The following is an 18317-nucleotide window of genomic DNA, read 5'->3' on the forward strand; positions in this document are numbered from 1 at the left end:
CTTAGCATCTGCATTGGAATCATTTTTTCCTATATCCTATTAGCTAATTCCGAGATTGTTTAATATGGTATCCACCCATTTCATTTGGCTGCACCCTTTGCTCTCATGAAAGTAAGACTGATTGTTCTGAATTGCTATGTATATGTGCTTTGGCACAGCATGAAGGTACCCTTAATCACATTGCCATTGTCTTTAAAACAGCTTGCAGTTATGGCTACAAATAAAAGGGTGTGACAGGAGGGCATGACAGATAATGGTTCTTTTTTCCGCCCCTCTGTTTAGCAGATCTGCTTTGTACTACTAGCCTTTTGTGTTCTCTGGACTACCTACTGTATTTTCAGTATGTTTTTATAGTCAACTAAAATGTGTTTGCATATTTGTCACTGTAACTTTAAGCGGACCTCTTTGAATTCTTTTCGTGGAGGCAGGCAAAACAATGTGTGGGAAGAAGGTGAGTGGCCTTGCTGCTGTTGGCATTTTTTCCCCCACTTCTGTGATTAAACACTTAAGCTGTTAAATTATTTTGTGTGACTCTTGTCCTCCAAATGTTTATTTACTTCTGTCTGGTTTAGAAATTTGGTTATAATCCCTTTACTTCACTGCAGCTCTTTACCTTGTAATTTCTTTATAAACAAGGTAGAAAGAATGGCTGGCGATTTGAGTGTTTAAGTTGCTGAGAGATAACCTACTGACATGAGCAAAGGTTTTTTTGTGTCCTACTTGATTCTGATTTAAAATAACTTTATCAAGTGATGGAGGAAAAAGTAAATATAATGCAAAAATTAGAAAAGTTTCCTTGTTGCTTTAGGAGGTTACCTCTAAATTATATATTTGTCATGGATACCTTTTAAGAGAAGGGGACTGACATTTAATGACCTTCATGCTCTCATGTGACTGTTAGCATTTATTCCCATTTTACTGATTCAGAAATGGAGGATGAAATGGTTTGGCTGTGCCCCCACCCAAATCTCACCTTGAATTGTAATAATCCCCATGTGTCAAGGGTAGGGCCAGGTGGAGATAATTGAATCATGAGGGCAGGTTTCTCCCATACTGTTCTCCTCGTGGTAATAAGTCTCACCAGATCTGATGGTTTTATAAATGGGATTCTCCTGCACAAGCTCTCTTGCCTGTTGCCATGTAAGACGTGACTTTGCACCTCATTCACCTGCTATGATTGTGATTAGTAGTGCGAGAACAGACTAATACAGAGGGTCAGAGAAAACAAACATTTTGCATAGAGTTGCAGGCATATATTTTATTACAGGCACATATCTGACTCAAAGCTAGTTTTTTGTTCTAAACATATTTTTCATTTGAAGAGGCTTATTACTAAAGTCAGTTTGTTCTTCAGGAGATCTACTGGATAGTTTTAAAGGTATTTAATGTATGAAATAAATCAGTATTTGATGATACTAAAAGTACACTAAGGAAAAAGAATAACTTGTCCAATTTCTCATGTAATTTATTAACAGCCTTGCCTCGCTGTAGTATGTAACATGGATTTTAAAATTTGGTTTTCATGTTAAGGTTCTTCCATAGTCGGGTTAATTATCTTTATTTTACAGATGATGAAACTGAGGTTCACATAGAAACTATAATAGGTTTCCTTACCTTGAAGTATATTGTTCTTTACTCTCTATTGTAACTGCCAAGTATTGCTAGATTTGAGGTTCAGGTTTTCAGAAGAAAACAGTGGTTTACTGTAAACAATACCCAGTGATTCCTGATTTGGAATCAAGATACTCTAGGCAAGCAATATCATCAAATTCCTCCTTAATTCCCTCATCTTTAAAATGAAGAGTTTGAACCAAGAGATCTCAGTACCTCTTTAAATGCTTGAGAATGATTATGGTTTAAAAGCTTCAGAGGTCTGTGAATTTGAGAAAAAAGTTACTTATTTTTGCTGGTCTCTGACTGAAATGTAGCATTTCTTTCTAACCGCTGCAGTACTACCAGTACCTGTGATTTTGTCATCAACAGAAATCACAGCTATTTTCTTATTACAGTGTAGTTCTTGCAGACATCATGAAAATATCGTTTGTGTTGATCACAATTTGGAAATTATGGTAACTAGTAGACTTGTTATTAGAGCTTATTTAATATGTTAAAAAGACAAACATGTATTTAATATCATTAGTTTTTGAAACTATTTTAACTGTATTTTAATATAATTGGTATTCTGTGTGTGTGGGTATACACACTTTTTGCTTCAAAAAAGTATTATGGGAGTTTATAGTCTTTACACACTTCCAGAAGAGTTTATGGAACAAAGTTAAATATTCCTATGAATACAAAATGGCCAAGGTTGATGTGAAAAAAACTTTTTGGACACTGCTGGTTTTTTTGCAGGAGTGTGGCGGTGTGTGGATGGGGGAGATGTCTCTACAGCAATGTCTCAGGTTTCCAGAATGATGGGCTATGATTGTGTCACATTCCTCTAGTACTGAGCAAGCTAGATAGAGCAAAATGATGATAAAAATAAATTTATGATTATTTGGATATCCTTTTTGCAAGAATTAAGCTTCTAAGCAGTTGTTCCATTTGAGGGGTTAGGAGAAGACCTCTTATTTAAACTTACCTGATTTTTCAAGCAGGAGGACTAGCTTGCCAAGAACAAAAGTTACCCACACAACACATGTACTGCATAAAATTATTTCTGAAACAGAAAATCAGTTGGAAGGCTGCATTACTTTAAAAATATTAGTGCATTCACTGCTGAGTTTTTGTGTGTCTGTTTTTAATTTTTTTGCTTGCTTGACTGTTAGTAATTTACATACTAACTGGTTATGAGGGAAGAAATGGTAATAATTTCTTCATATTTGTAATAATTAGAAATACATACAAAACTCAGTAGCTTCATTGTGACACAAAGACCACTGGAGTTCTGTCCTTTGGTGAGCCTGTTATTCCATTCGTAATGCATTTATCTTTAGATTGGGTAGGGTGGGATTTGCATTGAGTTACAATGAGTTTTCTGATCCTTATCAGTCAGTATTAGGAGTGACTGTTTTTAATAGTGATAATGAGGCAGCTATTCCCAGGAGAAGACTTAGTCACAGGCAGAATTGTCAGAACCCTGAAATAGTTTGGGAAAACTCAGGATGGAAAAAGTAAGCTGTTTCAAAAACAAAACAAAAAACTTGAGTTGCTTTTTTGGGAAGGTTGAGATGGGGATGGATGGAGGTAGCAAGAAACCAGATGAACTTCCTTGAAGCCTGTGAGCTATCTAGAATGGAGAAGAGATTAGTACTGTTTACCTAAAGTACTGGAGTGTGAACATAAAGGTTTGAATAAGACCAAGTTGGTAATAGCTATTAATGTGGAAGTATGTTTGTTCTCTGTGTAAATTGGCAAAATTTAATTTGGCTTTGAGAAAAAGAGAAATGCTAGTAGCAGGTTACTTTTGTTGCCAGTTGAGAGAAAAATTCAAGTAGCATTTCATGCCAGGAGAGTATTTTACTGGTGTTAAGAGTGGAAGTGGGGAGTGCTCATGGATCTGCAGGTCACACCACCAAACCAGGATTTACTGATTAATAATGGAGACAGGATAATTTTTGGCCTCATTAGGAAGAATGAAGATGAGAAATGTAGACTATGCCTTCAGGTATGTCTGTCCTACCTCAATTTTAAGTGTAAAAGGAATCTTTTAGATTAGGGTTTCTTCGTGCCTGCCTGCCTGCCTGCCAACATAATAAGCTGTAAAACCTTGTTTAGTTTTCCTTAAATCCAGAAGTGATTCTATACCAAATCCATACAAATCAAATCACTCTTAAGGGAATAAGTGAAAACATGTGTATCTGCCTTGGCTGGACTATATCTATTTGCAGATTGCCTCAATTCTCTTTGCTAAGCAAATTTCTTAAACATCCTATGATGACCATCATCCAGTTCGGAGGTAAACACAAGAGGTGATAGCGTTTTCTTATCTGAACTGTTTTATAAACTCTGACCACACTAACTTTTGTAGCTACATAAGAGTCAACCTATCACTGCAAGGAAAAAAAAAAAAAATCCAACCTGACATATATAAAGACAAAATAAGAACAAATGCTGTTTGATTGCATTAAAACAATATACTGCATGTTGCAATTTACATATTGTATTAGTCCACACTGCTGCAAAAAAACTGCCTGAGACTGTAATTTATAAAGGAAAGAGGTTTAATTGACTCACAGTTCCACATGACTTGGGAGGACTCAGGAAACTCAGTGGTGGAAGGTGAAGCAGATACTTTCTTCACAATGTGGCAGGAGGGAGAAGGAACACAGGAGGAACTAGCAAACACAAAACCATCAGATCTCGTGATAATTCATTCACTAACAGGAGAACAGCATGGGAGAAACTGCCCCATGATTGTTACTTCCACCTGCTCTCTTCCTTGACATGTGGGGATTATGGGGATTATAATTCAAGATAAGAGTCGGGTGGGAACACAAAGCCCAACCATATCATTGTGTTCCTGGCCCTTCCTAATCTCATGTCCCTTTCACATTTCAAAGCCAATCATGCCTTCCCAGCAGCCCCCCAAAGTCTTAATTCACTCCAGCATTAACTCTAAAGTCCAAGTCCAAAGTGTCATGTGAGATGAGGCAAGTCCCTTCCGCCTAGCAGCCTGTAAAATCAAAAGCAAGTTAGTTACTTCCAAGATACAGTGGATCGGATACAGGCATTGGGTAAATGTTCCTGTTCCAAGTGAGAGAAATTAGCCCAAACAAAGGGCCTGCAGGTCCCATGTAAGTCCAAAATCTGGCTGGGCAGTCATTAAATCCTTTTTTATTTTGTTGTTTGTTTTTCTGAGAGGGAGTTTTGGTCTTGTTGCCCAGGCTGGAGTGCAGTGGCATAATCTCAGCTCACTGCAACCTCCACCTCCTGGGTTCAAGCAATTCTCCTGCCTCAGCCTCCCAAGTAGCTGAGATTACAGGTGCCCACCACCATGCGCAGCTAATTATTCATTAAATCTTAAAGTTCTGGCCAGGTGCAGTGGCTCACGTCTGTAATCCCCAGCACTTTGGGAGGCTGAGGCAGGCAGATCACGAGGTCAGGCGTTTGAGACCAGCCTGACCAACATGGTGAAACTCCGTTTCTACTAAAAATACAAAAATTAGCTGCGTGTGGTGGCATGCGCTTGTAATCCTAGCTACTTGGGAGGCTGAGTCAGGAGAATCACTTGAACCTGGGAGGTGGAGGTTGCAGTGAGCTGAGATCACACCACTGCACTCCAGCCTGGGAGACACAGTGTGAGACTTTGTCTCCAAACAAACAAACAAAAACCTTAAAGTTCCAAAATGATCTCCATGTCTCACATCCAGGTCACACTGATGCAAGATTTAGGCTCCCATGGCCTTGGGCAGCTCCACCTGTGGCTCTTCAGGGTATAGCCCCCTTCCCAGAGGCTTTCACGGGCTGGCCTTGAGTATCTGTGGCTTTTCTAGAAGCACGGTGCAAGCTGTCAGTGGCCCTACCATTCTGGGGTCTGGAGGATGGTGGCCCTCTTCTCACAGCTCCACTAGGCAGTACCCCAGTGGAGACTCTGGGGGCTTCGACCCCACATGTCCCTTCCGCATTGCCCTAGCAGAGGTTCTCCATGAGGGCTCCACCCTGCAGCAAACTTCTGCCTGATCATCCAGATGTTTCCATACATCCTCTGAAATCTAGGTGGAGGTTCTCAAACCTCAATTCTTGACTTCCGTGCACCTGCAGGCCCAACACCATGTGTAAGCTGCCAAGGCTTGGGGCTTGCACCCTCTGAAGTAATGGCCTGAGCTGTACGTTGCTCCATTTTCACCCCAGTGGGGATGCGAGACACCAAGTCTTGAGACTGCACAAAGCAGCAAGGCTGTGGGCCTGGCCCAGGAAACCATTTTTTCCTCCTGGGCCTCCAGGCCTGTGATGGGATGGGGCTGCTGTGAAGACCTCTGGCATGCCCTGGAGACATTTTCCCCATCATCTTAGCAATTAACATTTGGCTCCTTGTTACTTATGCAAATTTTTGTAGCTGGCTTGAATTTCTCCTCAGAAAGTGGTTTTTTCTTTTCTGTCACATCATCAGGCTGCAAATTTTCCAAACTTTTATGCTCTGCTTCCTTTTTAAACTTAAGTTCCAATTCCAAACCATCTCTTTGTGAATGCTTAAAACTGAGTGCTTTTAAGAGCATCCAAGTCACCTCCTAAGCTTTGCGGCGTAAACATTTCTTCTACGAGATACTCTAAATCATCTGTCTCAAGTTCAAAGTTCCACAGATCTCTAAGGTAGGGGCAAAATGTTACCAGTTTCTTGGCTAAAACATACTGAGAGTCACCTTTATTCCAGTTCTCAATAAGTCCTCCTCTTCATCTGAGACCACCTCATCCTGGACTTCATTGTCCATGTCACTATCAGCATTTTGGTCAGAGCCATTCAGCAAGTTTCTAGGAAGTTCCAAACTTTCCCACATCTTCATGTCTTCTTCTGAGTCCTCCAAATTGTTGCAACCTTTGCCTGTTACCCAGTTCCAAAATTGCTTCCACATTGTCGGGTATTTTTATAGCAGTGCCCCACTCTTGATATCAATTTACTGTATTAGTCTGTTCTCACATTGCTGTAAAAAAAACTGCCTGAAACTGGGTAATTTATAAAGGAAAGAGGTTTAATTGACTCACAGTTTCACATGGCTGGGCGAACACAGGAAACTTACCATCATGGCACAAGGTGAAGAAGCAGACACCTTCTTCACAATGTGGCAGTTGGGAGAATGAACGCAGGAGGAGCTACCAAACACTTACAAAACCATCAGATCTCGTGAGAACTGACCTCACTGTCATTAGAACAGCATGGGGGAAACCACCCCCACCATGATTCATTTACCTCCATCTGCTCCCTCCCTTGACATGCGGAGATTATGGGGATTATAATTCAAGATGTGATTTGGCTGGGGACACAAAGCCTAATGATATCACATATACTAGAAACTGTGTGTGTGTGAGACAGGGTCTTGCTCTGGCATGCAGGCTGGAGTGCAGTGGCATGATCACAACTTACTGCAGCCTCGACCTTCCTGGCTCAAAGTGATCCTCCTAACTCAGCCTCACAGGCAGCTAAGACCACAGGCATGCCACCATCCCTGGCAATTTTATTTTTTATTTCAATTTTTTTGAGAGCTGAGGTCTCCCTTTTTTGCCCAGGGTGGTCTGGAACTCCTAGGCTCAAGTGATCCTTCCAATTAGGCCTCCCAAAGTGTTGGGATTACAGGCATGAGCCACAATGCCCAGCCCTGAAAACCTGTAATTTAGTGTTGGGAATAATAAAGATATGAAAAAAAAAAGGATTTTGTTGCCACCTTAGGGCACATTCTAGAGTTTATTGTGTTTATCAGTTTCTCACAACTTAAGTGGAAACGGTCTTAACAGTGCTTTGACAGACTGTAGCCTTGCAGAGGGAAACCTAATGTGAGATAGTTACCCAAATACACACCTTGGTGTAAACTGCTGAGCTACCTCCCGGAAGGGAAGCTGCTATCTTCCTGAGGTGTGCCAGATTGGGTATCACATAAATGTTTTGTCTCCCCTTGAGTCTGTTCCCTGGGAATGGATTGGGTATCATATGACATAGGAACAGCTGAAAATAAGGGAGTTACAGATGATTTTGAATATCAGACAGTAGTAACAGGTATGTATAAAATGATAGATGATAATATTAAATTTTGATTATACAGCAATAAATTTTTGTTGTAGAAAAATTGGAGAATACAACAAATGAAAGAAAAAAACTTGTTGGAAAAATTTAATCTGAAAAAAGAACTAAAACGTTTTGAACTTTTATCACTATTCTTATCCTTTTATATTGTGTTTTTGATTGAAGTATTAAATGTGCATAGTTTAGTTGATAGCTGTTTAAGACTTGTTTTGAAAAGCGTCAGTCTTTCTCCCACTTCATCCCCCCACTTCATCCCCCCACTTCTCCCTCTTGGAGGCTTTCTTTTAGCTTATTATTTTTGCATTTACCTCCATGTTCTTAACAGCATTCTTGTATTCTGATTTCTTGATTTCTCAGCTTCAGGTATCTTTTGATTTCCCATTGTGGCACTTGAGGATTTAGTTCTTTTTTCTCATCCCCAGGAATGTTTTTGTCCCCACATTTCCCTGGTATAGGTATTTATAACATTGCTTAGACTAGTATTCTAGTATTCAGTGTTGACACATTAAGACTGAAAGTGCATGTTAAGATTCACAGTTGGCCGGGCGCGGTGGCTCACGCCTGTAATCCCAGCACTTTGGGAGGCCGAGGCGGGCGGATCACGAGGTCAGGAGATCGAGACCATCCTGGCTAATACGGTGAAACCCCGTCTCTACTAAAAATACAAAAAATTAGCCGGGCGTGGTAGCGGGCGCCTGTAGTCCCAGCTACTCAGGAGGCTGAGGCAGGAGAATGGCGTGAACCCGGGAGGCGGAGCTTGCAGTGAGCCGAGATCGCGCCACTGCACTCCAGCCTGGGCGACAGAGCGAGACTCCGTCTCAAAAAAAAAAAAAAAAAAAAGATTCACAGTTAAGCCATGTAGTAATTGTGACTACTTTTACTTTATTACTTTTGGTTTTCCATGAAATTTATATTTTTCTTTATTGTTTACTTTTCTGTTAACTTCTTACTAATTTATTTCAAATTGTAACTTGTCCTTATTTACTTTCAGGAAAGTCAGACACTTCAAGTATTCTATTATCTTCATACTCCTGAAGATGTGTTCCCGTCTGGACTGGTTGCCTACTGGTTTTATGTATACCAGTTATCCTGGGACTTCCCTTTACCAGCACCTTAGAGATATTCATTACCTCTTTGTATTGGATTACCTGTTTCTTAGATTTCATGTCTTCTTTCTTGGTTTAGTTTTTAATCTTGGCAGAACAGGTTCTCCAAGTAGTTGCCTGTGTGAAAGGGTTTATGTAAGTTAAACTTTGAGATCCTAATAGGCTGAAAATGTCTTACTCTGTTCTTACTCTTAATCGATTGTATGGTTGGGTATAAAATTTAGCTTGAAAATTTTCCTTTGGAATTTTAAAGGGAAGCTCCATTGTTCTCTAGTTTCTTCTATGCTTCCTGCATTGCTCCTGAAGACCTAAGCCATTCTGATTCCTGATTTTTCATGTTATCAGTTCTTTTCTTTGTCCCTCAGCATTAGACATTTCACAATAATGTGCCTTAATGTGGTGAGGTACTTGATGCTGAGTACTTGATGAATCCTTTCCATCATTGTGAGTAATTATGAACCCCTGCAATCTGGCAACTACTTTTGCATTCTTTTGTTGATGACTTTCTCCCCTCCTTTTTTCTTCCTTAGTTTTCTCTTGAACCTTGTTATTCAGATATTGAACATTTTGGACTGGTCTTCCAATGTTTTTCTCCTTTTCTATTGAGTTTTTCATTTCTTTGTATTTTTTTCAGCTTTTCATTTCTACTGAGAAAGCATGCTTGTGCTTGCCCTGTATCACCTTTTAGTCTTCTTTTTTTTTTTTGGTAGCATACTGCTCTTCTTATTTGAATATTTTCTCTTATATTTCTGAAAATAATAATGATTTCTTTTTCTCCAGAGGTTTCTTCTGCCTGCATAGTCTCTATCAGGAATTGACTACATAATTTGCAGGGCTGAGTACAGGATGAACATGTGGAGTCCCTTGTTCAGCATTTGTTAAACAATTCCACTACAGGCTGGGTGCAATGGCTCACGCCTGTAATCCCAGCACTTTGGGAGGCCAAGGTAGGTCTATTGCTTGAGCTCAGGAGTTCGAGACCAGACTGGGCAAAATGGTGAAACCCTGTCTCTACAAAAATAAAAAAAAAATTAGCTGGGTGTAGTGGTTCACACCTGTAATCCCAGCACTTTGGGAGGTAGAGGTGGGTGAATCCCTGGAGCTCAGGAGTTTGAGACCAGCCTGGGCAACATGGCAAAACCCTGTCTCTACCAAAAAAAAAAAAAAAAAAGCCTAGCACAGTGGCACATGTCTATATCCCACCTACTCAGGTGGCTGAGGTGGGAGGATCACTTGAACCTGGGTGGTTGCGGTGCATTGAGCTGAGATCATGCCACTGCACTACAGCCTGGGCAACAGAGCAGGAACATCTGAAAGAAAAAAAAAAGCCATAAAAGAATTTCAAGACGGCAACAGCAGAGCATTAAACCGATTTTCAGACTCAAAGTCCACGGCTCTGCATGACTGGCCAAGTCACACGCCTATAAAGTTGATCCTGCTCTCTTTTTTCCAACTTGTTTTTCTTGTTTTTGTCTCTATCTTTTATGCTAGAGATATCTAGCTGTTTGCTCATATTCAATAGTGAGATTCTAAAAAAACTGATTAGAAGCTCTGAATATGCAAGTACGGCTTATCAACTAAGCTTCACTGGGGGATGATCTGGCTGGCAAATTTAGACTGGGGAATTTTTCAGTATCTCTGTGTTTCTCCTTTTAGAATAATGGCTGATCAGATTTCCCATAGAAGCCTCTTCCAGTTTCCCCTCCCTGGAAGTCAAGGCCTTACTGTGTCAGCCTTTTGGGAAGGGGTAGAGGGGGCTCGGGTCAGTGGTGTGTTAGAGCTGGTTCATACTAACTTATCAGAGCCAATTGTTAAATTTTCAGAAATTTTGCAAGCCAGTTGCTAAATATAACAATTATTTAAAATTATACAAATTTGTAGTTAAATAAGTTATATAAAAAGCCAAGATAAATGTAAAAATTAGCCAGGCGAGGTCGTGCATGCCTGTGGTCCCAGCTACTTGAGAGGCTGAGGTGGGAGAAGGCCTTGAGCCCGGGAAGGCAGAGGTTGCAGTGACCCAAGATTGTGCCACTGCACTCCAGCCTGGGTGACAGAGTGAGACCCTGTCTCAAAACAAAACAAAACAAAACCAAAAACGGTAATAAATACTAAAAACTCATCACTTTCTAATTGTTTTGTTACATTTTGTTATTATGGATGCTCTCCTATTCTGTTTATATGGTGAAATACTGTATAGTAATATATACTGTGCATCTCTTCTGAACTGTGTTCAGTGACATCATTTAGTAGCTTGAAGCTGCCATGGTAAGATATTTATACCGCAGAATCAGCAAATACTACAAACAACTGCCCTCATTCTCCCCATTCCCCCTTCCTTTAGCCAGCTGGTAAACATTTACCAACCCACCATGGAGTGGGATCTGGCATGCACATGTTCACTTAAACTGTCCCACCTTACATCGTGATCCCTAGTCCAGATAATCCTCTGTTTTAACCCTCTGCAAAGATCATCTTCAGCCTTTTGCAAGGGTAGGTATTTGCCTGCCTGCCTAAGAGTAAGAAAGGGAATATGGGAATTGGATTGCATTTCAGAAACATTTTCTATTAATCCCTCCTGTTTTATCTTCTACTTCTAATTTCTGAACCTTTTGTAAGAGAATGTTCCCTGATGCTTACCTTAGGGTTTGGTTTTATTGGGGGTTATCTGAGTTCTTTAACTCTTACTCATTTATTTTTCAGCTTTTAAAGTTTATGGCTATAATCTCCAGTTCTTTTTGACCTGTGAGTTTATGTCTTTACATTTCCCTAGGTCTTTGGGGAAGGATCAACAAAGAGCTATGTGTTTAGTCTACCATCCTTAACCGGAAGTCTGGGAAATAATTCTTTACAAAAATAGGTAAATAACTTAAACAATTTAAGTTCTAAATAGGCATAGCCAATCCCCTGTTGGTTTGCAAGTCATATATATATATCTATGTATGTGTGTGTGTGTGTGTGTATATATATATATATATGCCGTCGGTAACTTTTTTTTTTTTTTTTTTTTTTTTTTTTACTGATTCTGGGGTATTTTTCATTTCCTTAAAGAAGTAACCATCTATATGTAGTTGTTCAACTACATGACTTGTATTTTGTTTTTGTTTTTGTTTTTATTTTTAGAGACAGGGTCTTGCTATGTTACCCAGGGCTGGTCTCAAACTCCTGGCCTCAAGTGATCCTCTTGCCTTGTCCTCACAAAGTTTTGGGATTATAAGGCTGAGCTACTGTACTGGGCTTTATCAGTTTTTTATATTTTTTATATGGATGTATGAGGAGATAAGAAAACACACAAAATAGTTTCAGGTCATATTGTTTGGTCTTGAGAATTGGAACAATTAGTATTCCATTGTCTCTAATTCTTCAGCAATTCCAGTTGCCCATCAGTAGCTGGATCTGGTGACCTGGTCATCTCACTTGCTCTCAAGTAGGCATTTATTGCTCTGTTATCCAAGACTGGAAGATTGAGTCTTCCAGTCTTGTGACTGTCTCCATGGGATTTCATGTTATTGAGTTGGTTAGACTCTCATTGTGCTTAATTTCACACTAGGTCATCTCACAGTCCACTAAGTTCTCCTTTGTCTATTTGTTGATGGTTTTGTTGATGGCCAGTGTAGAAGGGTCGTAGGATATGAAGGTGGCAATTTAAGTAGGAAAATTTGCCTTATTATTCCTATGGATTAAGAAGGGGGAATGTGGGTCTGTTAGGCACTTAAGAAACTCCTGGATTCCTTTATTGAGGAATGCACATATTTACACTTTTTTTAAAAGAAGATTTTTGTGGTTCAAGACAATGACAGCTGTATCTAAAAGAAATAAATACCTGTTCAAGTTTCTTTTGACACTGTACCTATCATACAGTGTACATGTGATCGATTTTTAGGTGAACCTTCTCTTTCAAAGTTGTGAAGATGGTAATTATTTTTAAAAATCCAGTATACAGAAATATCCAGTTGCCAAATTTTATTAAGCATTTATATAGAAAGGATTTCTGGCAACAACTTTTTGTTCTTCTTCTTTCCATTCTGTCCTTCTTCCCTCACTATGGTTTGTGTTTGAGTTGTTTTCAGTTTATATGATGACTCTGTATGGGTTAATGGCTGTTTTGTTTTTAATCCTTTGTAATTTTTGGTGATAACCCTGGGATTCTCTTTCCCTGAATGGGTGGCAGGAGAATTAGTCCAGGTTTTTTCATGTGATTGTATGCACAGGACCAACATTCTATATAGTGTGTGAAAGGATTTATTTTTCCTGAACTTTCTTTTTTTAGATGGAGTCTGGCTCTGTCGCCAGGCTGGAGTGCAGTGGCGCAATCTCGGCTCACTGCAAGCTCTGCCTCCCGGGTTTACGCCATTCTCCTGCCTCAGCCTCCCAAGTAGCTGGGACTACGGGTGCCCGCCACCGCGCCCAGCTAATTTTTTGTATTTTTAGTAGAGACGTGGTTTCACCGTGTTAGCCAGGATGGTCTTGATCTCCTGAACTTGTGATCTACCCGCCTCAGCCTCCTAAAGTGCTAGGATTACAGGCATGAGCCACCACACCTGGCCAATTTTTCCTGAACTTTCATAGGAAACTCCTTTAAGAGTACAACTGTTAAATCACCTTGAAAGGCATATTTAACAAATCACCTTAAGTGAAAAAAAAAAAAAATGTATGCAATTGGACCGCCTCAGGTTATCCAGGTCCTTTAACTGCCATGCTTGCCATAATCTTTTCTCAAAGCAGACCTGCACCTACCTTGGCATTGCCTGAAGCGTGCATTTGAAAGAGGAAATCTACCAGCAAGGAGGGAACTCATTGGCATGGTTTGGGGAGAATTATGATAGGTTTATGATAAACTTGCTCAGGCGGTTGACTTTGTCAAGGCGACGGTGATTGTGTGCTTGACCAGCAGCTTCAGACAAGACAAGCTCCTTTCTCAGCCTAGATGGGAAAGTGGTTAGCTGCCCAAAGCTAAATGGTAGGGTGAATTTTTTGCCAAACATATCAGCAGATTCTTTTTTCCTGTCTCTTTGCTAATACTGGGTGCTTTTAAAAAAATAAGTTTTGGCCAGGCGTGGTGGCTCACGCCTGTAATCCCAGCACTTTGGGAGGCTGAGGCGGGCAGATCACGAGGTCAGGAGATCGAGACCATCCTGGTTAACACGGTGAAACCCCATCTCTGCTAAAAATACACACACACAAAAATTAGCCGGGTGTGGTAGCGGGCGCCTGTAGTCCCAGCTACCCGGGAGGCTGAGGCAGGAGAATGGTGTGAACCCGGGAGGTGGAGCTTGCAGTGAGTCGAGATCTGCCACTGCACTCCAGCCTGGGTGACAGAGCAAGACTCCGTCTAAAATATATATATAAAGTTTTAAGGTGAGAAAGTTGAATAATTTTAATGTATAGTCATAGTCTTTGTTAAAACTTTTGTTAAATCTGGGATACTGTTGAGATAGCAGATGGCTGTTATAAAATGGGAACATGTCAGCTGTAAAAAGAAACCAATGTGGATTAAATCATAATTAAAAATACCTCTGGTTCACTAAAATATTTTTCCTTTGGGTTAAATATTAATGTTGTTATAGTTTTCTTTTTTATTCATCTTTTGAGAAAACCAAAAAATAAACAGTGGACACAGAGAAAATGACCAAGGATAGCTTTGGAATTCCTTCATTCAGAGACTTTAGAACGTGGACTTTCCAAAGTCAAAGAATCTTAAAAATAAGAGTTACTTGTAAAAGCAAGGCTGATATGGGCGTTTTTTTTTTTTTTTTTTTTTTTTTTTTAATTCAGTGACTTGTCAAAAAATAGATGATACTTATCAGGAATACTTGGCCATCTTGTAATATAAGGAATATCAGAAGGATATTGTCCACAAATGCCTTAAAATGGCACGTGCTTTACACGTCCCACACCCCCCACCTGCAAAGAACAGATGCGTTCTATTCCCTGGCTCCCTTGCATTGTTGCCCAAAGTAGTTACATATGACCTTTTACTGAGACAACTTGCAATGTTTCTTTTTTTTTTTTTGGAGACAGGGTCTCCCTCTGTTGCTCAGGCTGGAGGGATTTCAGCTCACTGCAACCTCTACCTCCTGGGTTCCAGTGATCCTCCCACCTCAGCCTCCTGAGTAGCTGGGATTACAGCCAAATGCCACCACCCCCGGCTAAGTTTCATATTTTTTGTAGAGATGGGATTTCACCATGTTGGCCAGGCTGGTTTTAAACTGCTGACATCAAATGACCTGCCCGCCTCAGCCTCCCAAAGTGTTGGGATTACAGGCGTGAGCCACTGCATCCAGCCAGCTTGCAGTGTTTCTAACTGGTCCCAGTGCTTAGCTCAGTACCAAGGCACAGTAGGTTTTCATCTGTCGAATGGAGAAAGTGAATCAATACCTATTTGCCTCTTATGTCTATTCTCTGTAAAGCTGCCGCAAGGATCTGTCAAAAATACTCATCTTTAGTGGACCTCAGATCCCTACAGTTTTGCCTTTCAGACGTTTTTCCGTTTAAAATTGTTTTTGAAATTATACAATTTAACATGTATTTGTGATCAGAAATTCAAACCACATTGAAATAGCTGCAAAAAGATCTCTAACTTGCCTCCGCAAATATCCAGTTTGCCAGTTATTATATAAGACATCTTTCAGCCGGGCGTGGTGGCTCACGCCTGTAATCCCAGCACTTTGGGAGGCTGAGGCGAGCGGATCACGAGGTCAGGAGATCGAGACCACGGTGAAACCTCGTCTCTACCAAAAAAAGAAAAAATTAGCTGGGCGTGGTGGCGGGCGCCTGTAGTCCCAGCTACTTGGGAGGCTGAGGCAAGAGAATGGCGTGAACCCGGGAGGCGGAGCTTGCAGTGAGCCGAGATCACGCCACTGCACTCCAGCCTGGGCGACAGAGCAAGACTCTGTCTCAAAAAAAAAAAAAAAAAAAACAAACAAACAACAACAACAACAAAAAAAGACATCTTTCTGTGTATTTGCAAACTACATATAGTCTTTTCAGTTTTTACACCAATAGCAGCATTATGCTAAAGTATTGTCTCTCTCCTCCCCCACCATTGGCTTCAGTAACTGATTTAATGTCATGGAAAATTTTAAAAAACAATTTATATATTTTTAATGAGACGGGGTCTCGCTCTGTTCCCTAGGCTGGTCTGGAATTCCTGGGCTCAAGTGATCCTCTCACCTGGGCTTCCCAAAATGCTGTGACTACAGGCATGAGCCACCATGCCTGGCCAGTGTCATGGAAATTAATCTTTTGTGCATATTGCAAATATTATTGTCCCATTCTTTTGCTTGTGTTTTAACTTTATGGTGTCTTTTTTCCAAATAAAAGTTTAACGTTTATATTTAGATATGTCAGTAATTTATATCTTTAGGAAGGAGGAGTTACCCAACTAAGATTATAAAGCGTTCTACCATATTTGACAGTGTTGGATTTTACATTTTACTCAGTCTGCCATTAAAAATTTTTTTACTAAAATTATTTTTTTGGCCGGGCATGGTGGCTCACGCGTGTAATCCCAGCACTTTGGGAGGCCGAGGTGGGTGGATCACGAGGTCAGGAGATCGAGACCATCCCGGCTAATACGGTGAAACCCCGTCTATAATTAAACAGTGGTGATAAGTGCACAACTTTGTGAATACACTAAACACCAGTGAACTGTACACTTTCAAAGGGTGAATTTTGTGGTATGTGATTAATATCCATGTTGTAGTGGATATCAGTACTTAATTCCTTTTGATGGCTGAATTAATATTCCATTGTACCACAGTTTGTTTACCCATTTATCTCTTGGTAGACAGAAGGGTTGTCACCACCTTTTATCTATTCTGAGTAGTGCTGCTATAAACATTTGTATATAATTATTGGTTTGCGATCTTTTGGGTATATACCTAGCAGTGGAATTGCTGGGTCGTGTGGCAGTTCTTTAAGTTTTATTTTTTAATGTTGATGTTTTATCTGTTAAGTTTATTGAGGTTACTGTTAGACTAGACTAAATAATTTTTAATTTGTTGGTTTAACTTGAAAGCCCCACATAACATGTAGTTTGCAAGTAATGATAGATTTTTTTTTTCTCAGTAATATGATAGCTGGCATCTTTATTTCTAGCTCTGTATAGGACTGTTTTTAATATTTTGCCATTGTGTGTATGCTATTTTCTGTTTCTGATGGGTGCCTTTTATTAAAGGAAAAGAAGTTTTCCTCTATCCCTAGTTTGCCAAGAATTTTTATCAGGAATAAGTGCTTGTCTTAGTCTGTTTGGGCTGCTATTACAGAACACCATACACTGGGTGGTTTATATACAACAGAAATTTATTTGAACAGTTCTGGAGGCTGAGAAGTCTCAGATCAAGGCAGCAGCAGATTCGGAGTCTGATGAGGGCCTGCATCCTGGCACTTAGATGATCATCTCAGAAAGGACGAGTGAGCTCTCTGGGTCTCATAAGGGCACTAATCCTATTCACAAAGGCTCCATCCTTATGACCCAGTTGTCTCCCACAGGCCCCACCTCCAAATACCTTCACATTGCAGATTAAGTTTCAACATATGAATTGTGGCCGGGGCGTGGGGGAATGAACATTCAGTCTATTAATAGTGCTGAATATTATTATTTCCCTATAAGAATTTGTTGACATACAGCTTCTTTAATCTGTTATATTTTAGCAGCATTGGGCTTGCACAGTACTATTTGCCTTAGTTGGTTCTTAGTTACTTTAGTGGATTTTTCTTCCCAACCAGACTGTTGCATAGGAACCTTCTAGACTTATAAATATTTTAATGTGTTTTGTGTGTTTATGGGCAATCTGAAAATCTGTTCTGAAAGATCTGCAGTGCTGAGTTGTGTTGGTGTAGAGCTGTACATGTTAGAATACAGTCTAACATGTTTATTTTCTTTGGTCCTCTTATTTCCTTCTTTTTTCTTGTAAACTAAATTATTTTTTTTTTTGAGATGGAGTTTCACTCTTGTTGCCCAGGCTGGAGTGCAATGGCGCGATCTCGGCTCATCGCAACCTCCGCCTCCTGGGTTCAAGCAATTCTTCTGCCTCAGCCTCCTCAGTAACTGGGATTACAGGCATGTGCCACCACGCCCGGCTAATTTTGTATTTTTAGTAGAGATGGGGTTTCTCCATGTTGGTCAGGCTGGTCTTGAACTCCCGACCTCAGGTGAGCCACCCACCTCGGCCTCCCAGAGTGCTGGGATTACAGGCGTGAGCCACCATGCCTGGCTGTAAACTAAACGATTTAAAATCTTGTTATTCAGAATCAAGAAACACACTCCTTTACATGTTGTTTAAATGTACTCTATAATTGGTTCTGCTGCTCCTCCCACCTCGTTTCTCATGTTAAAAAACCAAAACTATAGAATGCTTGAATTTTCAGCAAAGTGGCAAATTATCCCCATTCATGGGGTGCTTATTACCATGGTAACAAGGAGCCAACTCATTCTTGAAGTGGGGCAGGATTCTGGTCCATTGGTTTCAGGATCTAAAACAATCCAAATACCTTTTTTGTACACTTGACAGCATGGCCTATTCAAGGTGTTTCTA

At 40.3% G+C, this 18317-nt stretch overlaps 1 protein-coding gene across 43 annotated transcripts in view; it reads left to right on the plus strand.

The window, feature by feature from the left end:
• FBXO34 (F-box protein 34) overlaps positions 1-18317 on the plus strand; it is a 110231-nt gene that overhangs the window by 35721 nt on the left and 56193 nt on the right. For 17 of the 43 annotated variants that reach the window (XR_010150804.1, XR_010150801.1, XR_010150803.1 and 14 more), the window contains 2 exons: positions 9562-9728; positions 11552-11638. The gene's annotated coding sequence lies outside the window, so the exon portion shown is untranslated. 43 annotated transcript variants of the gene reach the window in all.

The sequence above is a fragment of the Pan troglodytes genome, chromosome 15, assembly GCF_028858775.2.
Source record: "Pan troglodytes isolate AG18354 chromosome 15, NHGRI_mPanTro3-v2.0_pri, whole genome shotgun sequence".
NCBI classification, from domain to species: Eukaryota; Metazoa; Chordata; class Mammalia; order Primates; family Hominidae; genus Pan; species Pan troglodytes.